Source organism: Somniosus microcephalus, chromosome 5 (genome assembly GCF_052327205.1).
Source record: "Somniosus microcephalus isolate GS21.2 chromosome 5, FLI_Smic_1.0, whole genome shotgun sequence".
Taxonomy (NCBI): Eukaryota; Metazoa; Chordata; class Chondrichthyes; order Squaliformes; family Somniosidae; genus Somniosus; species Somniosus microcephalus.
In genome coordinates, this window is record NC_140991.1 from 302121269 (window position 1) to 302133711 (window position 12443).

At 51.3% G+C, this 12443-nt stretch overlaps 1 long non-coding RNA gene across 1 annotated transcript in view; it reads right to left on the reverse strand.

Moving 5' to 3' along the window:
• LOC147117865 (uncharacterized) overlaps positions 1-12137 on the reverse strand; it is a 93517-nt gene extending 81380 nt beyond the window's left edge. The window contains exon 1 of the long non-coding RNA XR_015078310.1: positions 11968-12137. This is a non-coding gene — a long non-coding RNA (uncharacterized LOC147117865). The remainder of the gene's footprint in view (positions 1-11967) is intronic.
• Positions 12138-12443: the final 306 nt, after the last annotated feature.

Here is a 12443-nt window from a genome sequence, read left to right on the forward strand (position 1 = left end):
TGCCCGAACTTGTCGGGGAAACAATGGGAGTTATTTTGACTTTGGGCAATAGTGTCAAACGGGCGACACTGATTCAACTGTCCATTATAAATCTGTCCCAGTTTTCAGTTCCGTTAATTTCAAGATGTATAACAGGCAGCTGAATTGATATTAGCCATTTTATACTATCATCAAGAGTCAAAATTGCCCCATGTATTGTCGTCTAAGGGCTGGATTTTGCCAATGGGGAGCTTTTGGAGGCGGGACTCCCACTTGTTGGGTTTTAGTCCCGCCTCCATCGACTTCTGGCCAACCCACGCTATTTTCCCTTGATTGACCCAGCGGGCTTAGCAGGCCAATTAAGGGGAAGCCTGTTACAGAGAATGTCAGTGTATGATGTTTCATCTGTCAAAAAGTTTTGACAGATGAATTGTCATCGTTTGACAGCTCTGTGAAGCTGTTAAACACTGACATTCTCTGTAGTTTGATGAGTTCTTGAATTCAAGACTCATCAAACCTCTTCCTTTAGCAGAAATGAGATGGTTGTTGCATCGGAGAATGCAGCAGCCATCTGTCATCTCTGCCGCGGAGATGTGAGACTCTCCGCATCTCCAACGACTGAAGCCTGCAGGAAGAAACAAAGGTAAGTAAACTTTTTCTAACACTTTCCACTTACCTCAGACACTCACCTCTCCACACTTGCACCCATCACTTACCTTCACAGCGCACTTCTGCACCCCTCCGACCCCCGCAGACTCACTATTCGCCTCGGTGACCCTGGCGGGGTTCGCAGCCTTCGGGAAGCCCGCACTTGTGTGGGTAAAATGGGGATAATCCTCTTGTCTGCCTGTTAACTACTTGTAATCCCCTTTCTGCCTCCAGGAGACGGGACCCGGCGCGGGTCGGCTACCCGCCTCCTGGCGAGATGGCACGGAGGAGGGTTGGGGGCAGGATGGGCACCTGCCCCCAGATTCTGCCTTATTCCCGGCAGTCCTGCCTCCATACCCACCTCCCCAGTGCTGGCAAGATTGCGCCCTAAGATTCAGGGAGGCTGGGCTGAATTTTCCAGGAGGTCAGCAGGTGGCATCAGTGGCGGGTCGGGTGGGAAATAGGGCCTAGAAATTCAGTATCGCCACCTTTGGGGCGCTACAGCCGGGCGTTCGCTAAATTTATCGCCTGGCGCAACTTAGCGCCACCTTCGCCGAAATTGAGTTGCATCGCCCCAAGAGGTTGCTGCTGCGCTAAAACAGGCAGTGCACGACTATCATAAGGCGCTAAGCCGGCGAGCCGAGGTGCTAACACCGAGGGCGGGCGCAGCGCAGGTGCGGCGAGTTGCTGATTGAAGGCAGACACGCTGGCGCCGGTCAGCTCTTAAAGGGGGAGGGTCGATTTGTTTGGCTGCCACGCCCTGCACACTGCAGCCCTGAAGCAAGGCCTGACCATTGCTGGTTCAACAGTTCAACACCCAGGACAATGGAGAAGGCTAGGGAGTGAGCGGAGCGCTTCAGCGAGGGTGCCCTGAGGCTACTGGTTGGCGCAGTGGAGCGCAGGCGACCTGTCCTCTTCACTGACAGTGGGAGGAGGCCGCTTCCCAGCGAGTACCGAAAAGCCTGGAGGAAGGTGGCAAACAGGGTGACCACCAACAGCATGGTTGCCAGGACTTCAGTTCAATGCAGAAAAAAGTTCAACGACCTCACTCGGGTTGTCAGGGTGAGTACCCTTTCCACTATCCTCTTCATCCCTGCATGTGCACCAAAGTTTCTGGCCAAGGGGACCTGAAAGTCCCAATGCCCAGCCGTCATCCAAGAGCTATGGGACTCTCATGAAAACCACTTGCACATTCAGTACTTTACGCACTGTCAGGGCTATTCCACCATGGGAGGCAGTGCAGGCAAGATGAGGGCTTGACACTGTCAGGGCTATTCCACCATGGGAGGCAGTGCAGGCAAGATGAGGGCTTGACACTGTCAGGGCTATTCCACCATGGGAGGCAGTGCAGGCAAGATGAGGGCTTGACACTGTCAGGGCTATTCCACCATGGGAGGCAGTGCAGGCAAGATGAGGGCTTGACACTGTACTTAGAGGCCGTCCTTTCCCTTGCAGGGCAAGCTGGCCCACAATCGCAGGCATCAGCTATGGACCGGGGGAGGCCGTCCTGACCTGAAAGAGCTCAGCGACCTGGAGCAGTGTGTGGAGCGCATTATGGCAGGCCGGCTGATTGGCCCCGTCGCCAGTGGCGATGCCAACCCTGTTTTGGACAGCAATGGTAAGGTCATCACCTTTTTGACCTCTCTCTTTCCACTTGTGCCTCACACCAGCATCCTTTGCCACTTTCGAACCAATGCAGTGCATAGCAGCACTCATGCCTCCCTCGCTGCCACCCTGTCCTCACTCTAAAGCAACTCTTGTGCCTCCCTGCTTTCAGATGCTGATTCGCCAGGTGAGGAGGTGGCCCCTCAAGCTGCCACTGTCAGTGATTCTGAATTCGAGGAGGAGGAAGAGGAAGCCGGCCCATCAGTGCCACCCTCAGCCGAGGCAGCCCATGGCCATGATGAGGACACGTCTTCCCTGGAGGGGAGCAGGGGGGAAGGGCCTGAGGAGAGTGAAGCTCCGGGGCCCAGCGGGCTGCAGCAACGCGGGAGGGGTGGGGAAGCTCGGCGGCCTTCTCCCCGGAGGGTGAGTGCGGCCTCCAGTCCTGCTACGGTGAGCGCAGAGGCGGTGCGGCTCCTTGCGGAAATGGGCGCCCAGGCTGAGCGCAGGCACACTGAGCTCATGGCTGCAGTGGCAAAGATGCCTGACTCCATAGAGTCACTGGCAAGGAGTGTTCAGGAATTCGGGGCAGCACAGGCCAGGAGTCTGCAGGAATTTGGGGCAGCACAGGCCAGGAGTCTGCAGGAATTCAGTGCAGCACAGGCGGCTTCGAGCCAAGTGCTCAGTCGTGCCGTGCATTCACTGGCGGCTGTCATGCAGACACAGACCAGGGCCACACGGGCACTAACTGCTGCCACCCTCGCTGGATCGGCCAGGCATCACCGGGGCCCTCGCCACGCCGCAGCAGCCCAGCAGTCTGTGCTTCAGCAGATTGCTGCGCATGCTGCAGTGCTGGCCCGTGCTAGTGCCAGTGTATCAGCTGACCAGGGAGTGCCTGTGCTCTGTTAGGTTGGCAGCATTCCTGCCGCCAACACTGTCACTCCTTCACTGCAGCTGCCACCACCCGTAGGACAGACTGCTGCCGCCCAAGCAGAGTTGGAGCAGTCAGCAGCCGGCCCCTCCCGGCCCAGAGCTGGTCCAGGCCGACCCCCAAGGGCATCAGCTGTCTCACCATCTGACCCTCAGCAGCCTTCCCCCAGCCTTGCTGCAGCCACTGGGGTCCTATTGAGGAGGAGCTGCAGGGCAGGAAGAGGCCACTCGCGGAAGCGAGGCGGCTCACCCTCGCAGGGGAAAAAGTTGAAGCTGTGGCCAAATATTGTGTTTATATATGAAGGCCGAGAATGTTTTTTTTATATATGAAGGCTGAGGCTGTTGTGTTTGTTTTTTATATGAAGGCCGAGGATCATGGTCATTTTTGTTTAACTGTTTTTTTCATTTTCTGAAGGTTGTGAGAGCCAGTTATGTCTCTGACTGTTTTTTGGGGGGTTTATCTGAATTAGTTTGTCATGCGGGAAGGGCACAGAGTTTGCACAATAAAAAATTTTCTTTATTCACATTGTCCATGTTTGCACTTTGAACTATTTGTTGCCTTGACCGGCTAAGGGTTTGCGGAGCGGCTCCATTCATGTTCTTTCATTGGCACAAGCCATTCCCTGAGAGGGGGCCTAGAACCGAGTTGCAATAAGCCGCCGATTGACGGCCCTTGCACTTTGTGCCTCCCTCCCGTCTTGGTGCTCCTCCTCCTCCTCCTCCTCCTCCTCCTCTGGTGGTCCTCCAATGTCTGCTGGCAGTGGCTGAGTCCTGAGGATAGCCAGGTTGTGCAGCATGCAGCACACTACAACGAAATGGGAGACTCGCTCAGGCGAGTACTGTAGGGCTCCTCCGGAACGGTCCAGACAGCGGAACCGTTGCTTGAGCACGCTGATTGTGTGCTCAATGATGTTCCTGGTAGCTTGATGGCTGTCATTGTATCGCTCTTCAGCAGGGGTGCTGGGCGCACGGAGCGGGGTCATCAGCCAGGTGCCCAAAGGATAGCCCTTGTCCCCGAGAAGCCATCCTCGTGGGTGAGCCTGGGCTTCGAAAATGTCTGCCACAGAAGTCTGGCACAGGATGAAGGCATCGTGGCTGTTGCCTGGAAAGTGAGCATTGACAGCTAGTATGAGCTGCCTGTGGTCACACACCAACTGGACGTTGAGCGAATGGTAGCCCTTCCGGTTGTGGTAATCTTCGGCATTCTCTAGAGGTGCCCGCAAAGCCACATGCGTGCAGTCAATGGCGCCCTGGACCATGGGGAAGCCTGCTATTCTTGCAAATCCCATTGCACGCTCTTGCTGCTTGTCCAGGGTCATGGGGAAGGAGATGTACTGACGTCTCCTTCTGAAAAGGGCATTGGTCACCTGGCGGATGCAGCAATGTACCGCGAATTGGGAGATGTTGGCAATGTCCCCAGTAGCGGATTGGAAGGAGCCGGTGGCATAGAAGTTGAGAGCCACCGTCATCTTCAGTGCCAGCGACAGAGACGTCCTGCCCCTCAGCTGTGGCTGCAGATCTCTGCGAAGCAGGTGGCAGATCTCAGTGACCACCTCCCTTCTGAATTGCAGCCTCTGAACACACTGCTCCTCAGACATGTTCAGATATGAGAACTGCTGGCGGTATACCCTGGGTGGGTAAGGCCTCCTGTGCCGACGCCTGTTGGCCCTTCTCCATCTGGCCATGACTGGCACTCTCTCACGGCGTCTCTGAGCTCTTTGAATGCAATGCAGAAAGCCAACGTTTCCACCCATTGCAGCTCCCATTATATGTGGCGACTCTAGACTATGGCACTGAAAGTTAAATCCAAGTGTAAAGCTCTGGCCTGAAGCCAGAAGTACCTGTGCGAGCGCTGAGTCAAAGCTCTCTCCCTTTGTCTCTCTCCAAATATCTGTCCCTCACACAGGATTGGCACAAAATGGCTGCCACTTATAATGCAGGAGGAGTCCCCTTTAAATAGCGCCCCCCGCACCCCGCAGCGACTGGGAACCGTTCCCCTCTACCAGTCGCTGGGGGCGCCAGGCGCACAGAAGGGGGGCGCCACTGAAGTTCCGGATCGGGGCGCACCAAGGGCGTTGCACCATGAAATGACGTCAGGATCTGCGCGCGCAGCTGAGCGGGCGCTGCAGTTTTGCGCCGCCGCTAAATCTTGACTGAAGTTCGCGAGAGGTGAGATTGCGCCGCGCCCGGGCACTAGCCGCTTAGCGCCCCACTTCTCCTCCTCCTAAGGCGCTAGCGGCTGGCGCTAACAACTGAATTTCTAGGCCTAGCTTTTTTTGGCAGCGGGAACACGCCACCACGCGACTTTCCCAATGTCGGGTCTGTCAGTGCTGAGCAGACCCGACAGGCAGCAGTGGGCGACCCAATTAAACTTATTATAATGGGGCAGTCATTCCTCCCCAAATGCGTGAGTACGGAAGGGGTACTCACGCGTCTGGCCGGAGGAAATGCCGGTTTTCAGCATGCACAGCGCATGCGCTGAAAACCGGCATTTCCTCTCCTCCAACCCAAGAGTTGAAGAGGCTAGCGCGTGCGCTGTAGGGGGCAGCGGGTGCGTCTTGGATTTCCTCTGTTTTGGGGGATTTGCGCATGTCTAAAGGCCTCCGGTCTTTACGCTTGTAAAAAGCACACGTAAGTATTTATTTTTACAGGTAAGTGGTATTTTAGTGTAATTTAGAATTTCTTTTTCCACAGGTTTATTATTTTAAAGAATCTACAATAAGGTAAGTTTAGTTTTAAACCCTTTTTATTAAAAATTTATTTTTTTCAAAAAAAAAAATTATTGTTTAAATTATTTTTTTAAACTTATTTATACTTAATTTAATGATTGGGATGTTTTTTAAATTTTTATTTAAAGTTTAAATAGTGTTTTGGGCCCCCGTAGTTTTCATGAGTTTGACAATTCTTACTCTCAAACTCATGAATGAACCTTCCCCTCCCCTGATTGATTGTACAGTGCTCACCTGATCCCAGCCGGCACATCGCACTAACTACGCCGCTGGATCAGGTAAGCATTGCGCGCTGACATCTGAACCGGGCCTGTCACAGGAAATGCAAGCAGGCCCGGGCTTCAGATGTCAGCGCGCAGGTTGAGTGCAGATCGGGGGCTTGCACGCGCGGCAAGCCCCCGACACCAAGTTCTGGGCCATTGTCATTAACAGATCATTAACAGGCTTTTTTAACTTACCTTTTCACTTTAACTTCATGGCCACAGGAACCACGGGGACCACGTCCGTGAACCTGAGGCGGGAGTTCAGTGGCCATTGTTCCAGCTGATTACTTGACAGCTTCAAATGTACAGTAAAAGCTCTCAACTGATAGATCATCACTTGCCTCAGCCACAAGCTGTTTCTCAGTCAATTTCCAGCACAGATTCTGCAGGCTTTCCACTCTACATCCACTCTCCATCCACTCTTACCTCATCGGAAGAACTCTCTCACCATTGACAGATTGTTTCTGTCATCTCTACATCACCTGCCATCTATTCCATCAAAATGGGTGCCCTTTATACACTCTCACCTTGGTCCTCAGAATCCGACCACGATGAGCCCCTACACCAGCAGCACCAGGCACACCAACAACAACAACACCAACCTTCTCCGTAATCACCTGATGCTGCACAGGACAGAGGGCATCAGCACCCGAGCACGTTGCTGCCCGTGAGGCCAGGGATGGCCTCACCATGGACAGATTTACTTCACTTGACGCTGTAAACCCTGGCTGCCACATGATGTGCCAGGTTGGCACCACCCCACACCATAAAGCATCCCTACAATGTCCAAGCCATTCCTTTCACACTCACCACCATTGCAGGGGGTACCATTATGTCTCACCATTCACTGCAATTCACTAAGCCACTTCCGAAGGTGCACACAAATCTGTCCAAGAACGCAAAGTGTTGAAAATAAAGGTTTCAATGTTTGGCAGCACATTTACAGAAACTTTACATGAACATTGGCTAAAACACCCAAGTACCTACCCTTGTGTGTTGTTAGTTGGTATGATGGCACTAGAATGAGGGAAAGTGTGAGGGGTGGCTAGTGAGATGGGGATGTGATACTGTAGATAGAGAGGGATGGGTGGAGGTGCAAGGTAAATTGGTGTGAGTAAGGATGTACAGGAGTAGGGTAGGGAAGGCAGAGTGATGGGGATGTGATGAGTGGCACAGGAGGATGAAGGTGAGTGTGGCTTTGCAGTAACATTTCGTGATCTACTGTGATCATTGAAAGGTTGGTGCCACTGCACCCAGGTCCTCCTGATAACATCCTACTTGTGGCCTCCTGTGCAATGTGCAACCAGGCTGTGTTGGTCTACTGGGGAGGTGTCTTCTGCCCATGGGAAGGGAAGAGGACCTCCCTGTGTACTGTGACTCCCTCCATAAGCATATGGAGGGAGTCATGAGAGAGCCTGGATGCAGCCCTGCACCTCTGTGCAGTCATTGTCAGTGTTTACAGTCAATGCTGTAGAACACGGACAGCAGAATTGTTAAAAGAAAGTTGGCCATGGTCCCTTTAAGGAAACCGGCTGATTGGCCCAGGAAACATGCTGCGCAGGCTTAACAAGCCCCATCAATGTAAAATCATTTTGGACAGTGGGATGGAGCCAGCAGCGGGGTCGGGACCCGCCACCGACATCGCCCGCCCCGGGCCCGCAGAGGTAAGGAAAATCTCGGCCGCCGTGACAGAGTTCTGTCACAATGCAGCCAAACTCCAGGAAAGCACCACATTGTCAGTGGCTGTGAACGTCACTTCGGCCTGAAACTTTGTGCCTCAGGCTTATTACTGGTTGCTTTTGGGCACATCAGCAACATTGCTCAATTTACAGTGTATATTGTTTCCCAGAGGTAGAAACTTCATCACGTATTCTGCCTATGCTGTCCTGGCTAAAGAAAGGAACCATAGGGACATAAAGAATTTCACAAGCTATCCTTTTAAATAAAGAGACAAGGCGTGTAGAAGCAATTTAATGAATACAGTCAAGCTTTTTTCATGTTCTGTCCCATCGGTGGGATGTGTTGTTTTGCGGGTACGTGGCTACTGCTGTCTTCTTGCGGGGAAGGGAGGGCCATGCCTGGCAGTACTGTGTGCCCCCTGGCACTACCTGAGGGCAATGGGGAAGTGTGGGCTGCCCGCCTGCCCTCCTGGCACCAGAGATCCGAAGGTCCAGTGGAATCTTAAAGAAGGTTTTCCTGATGGCTCAGAGGACACATTTACTAGGTCCTTTGGCACTGAGCTGTGTAGACAGGTGGCAGTGCTTCAGATGGCCTCAGTATCCCTCTGCTAGGGAGGTGACGTCAGCCAAGGGTTCTGCTCCTGACTGTTAGCCAGTGACTCCTTGTGGGAAAGTGCATGTCTCCTGACAGTGGGTGAGGACTTGGTTTTGATTAAATAGTCTGCCGACACTCACTTGGCTAGACATGCTTCATCCCTATTGATTTTTCAGTAGATTTGGGGCAGATGGAGATGGAAAGCGACGCGGGGATAAAATCCACCCATATATGGGCAGGCCTATGTAATTTAGATGTCGATGAGGGAAACTCGGCCTCTGCCATGGAATGCATACCAAGGAATGCTGGTGCAGGGGCCGCCTGTTAGACCCTGGCGTCCAGCAGTGAAAGGCCAGTGCAGGGGCTTCAGGAATAGATTGCTTGGAGCAAAAGCTCTCCCGGCACAGCTGTACACACGACGTTGAATTTTAAAATTTTAAAGGGAAAAAAAATTAAATTTTCTTCAGACCCCCAGCCTAGCCTGACCTTCTGTAGGTGTGATCCCAGGCTGGATATATCATTGGGATCTCTCTGGCGTAGATGACACTGAACTCTTCCCAAATGGAGATGAAGAAAAAGAAATGAAGAAGGTGAAAACAAAATCTGAACTTTGAATCTACTGATATATTATCAGTGGTTTAATTCAACATACTTTTATATAGTGCTGTTTGTGATATTAGCTTAGAATAATCCTATGTGCACAGTTTTAATGGATATATTAACCCCTTTATTTAAAATGTTTAACATCTTTGTTAAAATAGTGCAGAAGAACACACGAAATATCAGAGGAACAATATTTAACACAATATATCAACAGTGTATAAATATTGCAAATAGTAATATTTGGGCTGCAGTAAGTAATATAAAGAGGAAAACCATGTCATAGAATAATGGAACCATAGATATTTACAGCACAGGAGGAGGCCATTCGGCCCATTGTGTCCGAAAAATAGCTCTCCAGCCTAATCCCACTTTCCAGCTCTTGGTCCGTAGCCCTGTAGGTTACGGCACTTCAAGTACATATCCAAGTACTTTTTAAATGTGATGAGGGTTTCTGCCTCTACCACCCTTTCAGGCAGTGAGTTCCAGACCCCCACCACCCTCTGGGTGAAAAAAGGTTCTCCTCAACTCCCCTCTAATCCTTCTACCAATTACTTCAAATCTGTGCCCCCTGGTTATTGACCCCTCTGCCAAGGGAAATAGGTCCTTCCTATCCACTCTATTTATGCCCCATAAAATTTTAAATACCTCAATTAAGTTTCCCCTCAACCTCCTCTGTTCCAAAGAAAACAATCCCAGCCTATCCTAGCTTTCCTCATATATAATGTATTTGTGTGTGCTTTTGCTATGCAGGGCAAAAGCTGAAATCAAGGAATTTAGCTTTAAAGACAATGCAAGCTGACATTTTTGATAAATATTTTCTATTGTGATATGTTATGGTTTTACACATCTATCAATTTGATCTTCAAACATTAAATAGTTGGTAGTTGCGAAGGTTCTTAGCTGAAGTTGCTGTCGTGTACGGCAGCCTGTACTCAGTGAACATTTAAACTACAAACACAGAGTATGAAAACAGATTCCATTAAGACCCACCAATCAATCAAGGTGATGGGGTGGGTTAAAAATAGCTCCCTCCTTTTAAAGTTACTGTCTGAGTGGGAGGGGGGTGGTAGCTAAAAGCATTGCGTAAAACAGTTAATGAAACTAAAATCAAGGCACAAAAGTTTTATGCAAAATATAAATCAGGTTTTAGACAGCTAGCGTGAGGACAGGGCAGCTTGCTGCTCATGTAGCTGGCCTTGATTAAACAAAAAACAGACAGTTTTGGAGATGTGCAGAAACGCATTTATTATATACTGTACCAGGAATGTTGTTTTACTTCTTATTAAAACTTCAACTCATCTCCTTTTGATTAAATGTTAACGGGTAAGTAGCAATAAGCTACACTTTTATTTTGCTATTATTCATTCATTTAAATATTAGGGGGGAGAAATTGGGTGAGTAGCGCCACCTGTTAGCGCCTAAAGAGGCAGTCAGTGGCTGTAGCGCCACTGGCTGCGTCTCCCGCGATATTCAGTAGGGGCGCTGATGGTGGCGTTAGGCATTTGCGCTGCGCCGCCGATGACGTCATCGGTGTGCGCAGCGCCCCATTCATGCCCCGTTCGCGATATTTGGTAGCGAACGCCGCAGTTGCGCCGTTCGCTACCCGCGCCCGGTTCACGGGGCCTTACTGTGCCGGCAGCGGCGCAAGTTAAGGTGGAGGTGCGGGGCGGCCACTTTTTCAGCGGCCGCCTGCCAGCACCTCCGTCCCCGGCCTCCTAACCCCCCCCCCCCCGCGGCATTGCCGGCTGTTTCCCGAGAGCCCGGCACTTCTCCTTGGTGCCGGACTCATTTGCCGGCACTCGCGAGCGGGGATCGCGCTGTTGCAGGCACCTCCCCCTTAACAGTGGGAGGAAGGCCTGCAGTACCGCAGCGTGCCGTGCCGCAGCGTGTGGCGCTGCGGCACGTTGCGCTGCGATAATCAGTTTCAGCGCCCTAAGAGGGACGCGGAGCGCCTCGAGCCTCGCCCCGTCTCCCTCGAGGGGCACTGAAACTGAATTTCTGGTGATCAGTATCACTCCGATCGCTGCGCTAAATCCTGCGCTCAGGCGACTTTTGCGCCACAACCCAATTTCTAGGCCTATATATATAAATTGGATTGTGGCTAAGAGGTCCATTGGTAATAGTGTTCTGTCCCAATTTTATACCTGGCTTAGGAAATATTTCATTTCTTTACCATGCTCTTTACCATGGGACACACTAGGCTAGAGCAGGTTCAGCCATTTGCCTAATGAATTTGATTGGACGAGTTGTTGGTAATGTCTCGGTTGTCAATTTGCAGCTGTTGACTCCACTCGGCTGCCAGCGATTAAATGGTTACATTACGACAACCCGCACTGCACCATGTGATTGCATGTCACTTGCCGATAAAATACCGGTGTCTTGAAGTTACAAAGCGCGAATACTTTCTGCGCTTCCTTGAAATTCTTCTCCGTGCCATTTTAGCAGAAGTGTTAACCTGTTTAAAGTAAATGGGTTAATGCCTCCGCTAAACTAAGAGACTGGGGAATGCCAGGTTAAGCATTTATATGTTTCTCACACAGCAATACTTAATCATTGCTTTTTCAAATTTAAAACAGCATTGGTTTAATTTTACGACTTAGTTGAAAAGAATCAACACGGCCCAATCCTGATTTATGTTTTGGGTTTGATACTCCACAGATTAACCTGAAGTGTGTTTAATAGTCATGAGCCCTTCGCGAAGGGTCATCGACCTGAAACGTTGACTCAGTTTGTCTCTCCACAGATGCTGCCTGACCTGCTGAGTATTTCCAGCATTTTTTGTTTTTATATCAGGACTTCACTGTGGGAGCAAACAGGTTCTGCGTTCTACACACGGGACAGAATAGATACACCTCCCTCTGTCTAGACTCACGGGGGTAAAAAAAATCTTCTGGACCCGTTTTCGGGCCCAGACTCGTCGCTGCGCGTTTCACACTAACCCGAAGCAAGAGGGCCGAGGATCGATAGAAAGTGTTCCTCGAGCCTGATCTACGCACTCGGGGAGAGCGTCCGGTCCTGGCCACTCCTCCACAGGCTGCTCGCCCAATGGGAAACATCAGTTTAGCGACACCTGCCCAACTGACAGTGGCCCTCAGGTCAGCACGAAGGGTGGGAGGGGGACGGTTGCTAAGGGCGGGAGGGTGACGGTTGCTAAGGAAGAGATGGGGTGGAGGGGGGGAAATCGCGATGCCTTTGGGTAGGGGTTGCATTCCTGCTCCTCCTGTCTCCCCTGAAAGGTTTTTCAATTTTTTTTCCAAGTATTTACTTTTCATTGGCGACCAGAGGGCCGCTGCTGGAACCTGAGTGAGAGCAGGATCGACACGCTCTCCGCTCGTCCAGAACTGATTCTCTAAGCTGTCCTTCAACAGGCGTTAGGCCCCTAATTAACACATTCAAGGGGCCTAGTGCTTGTTTT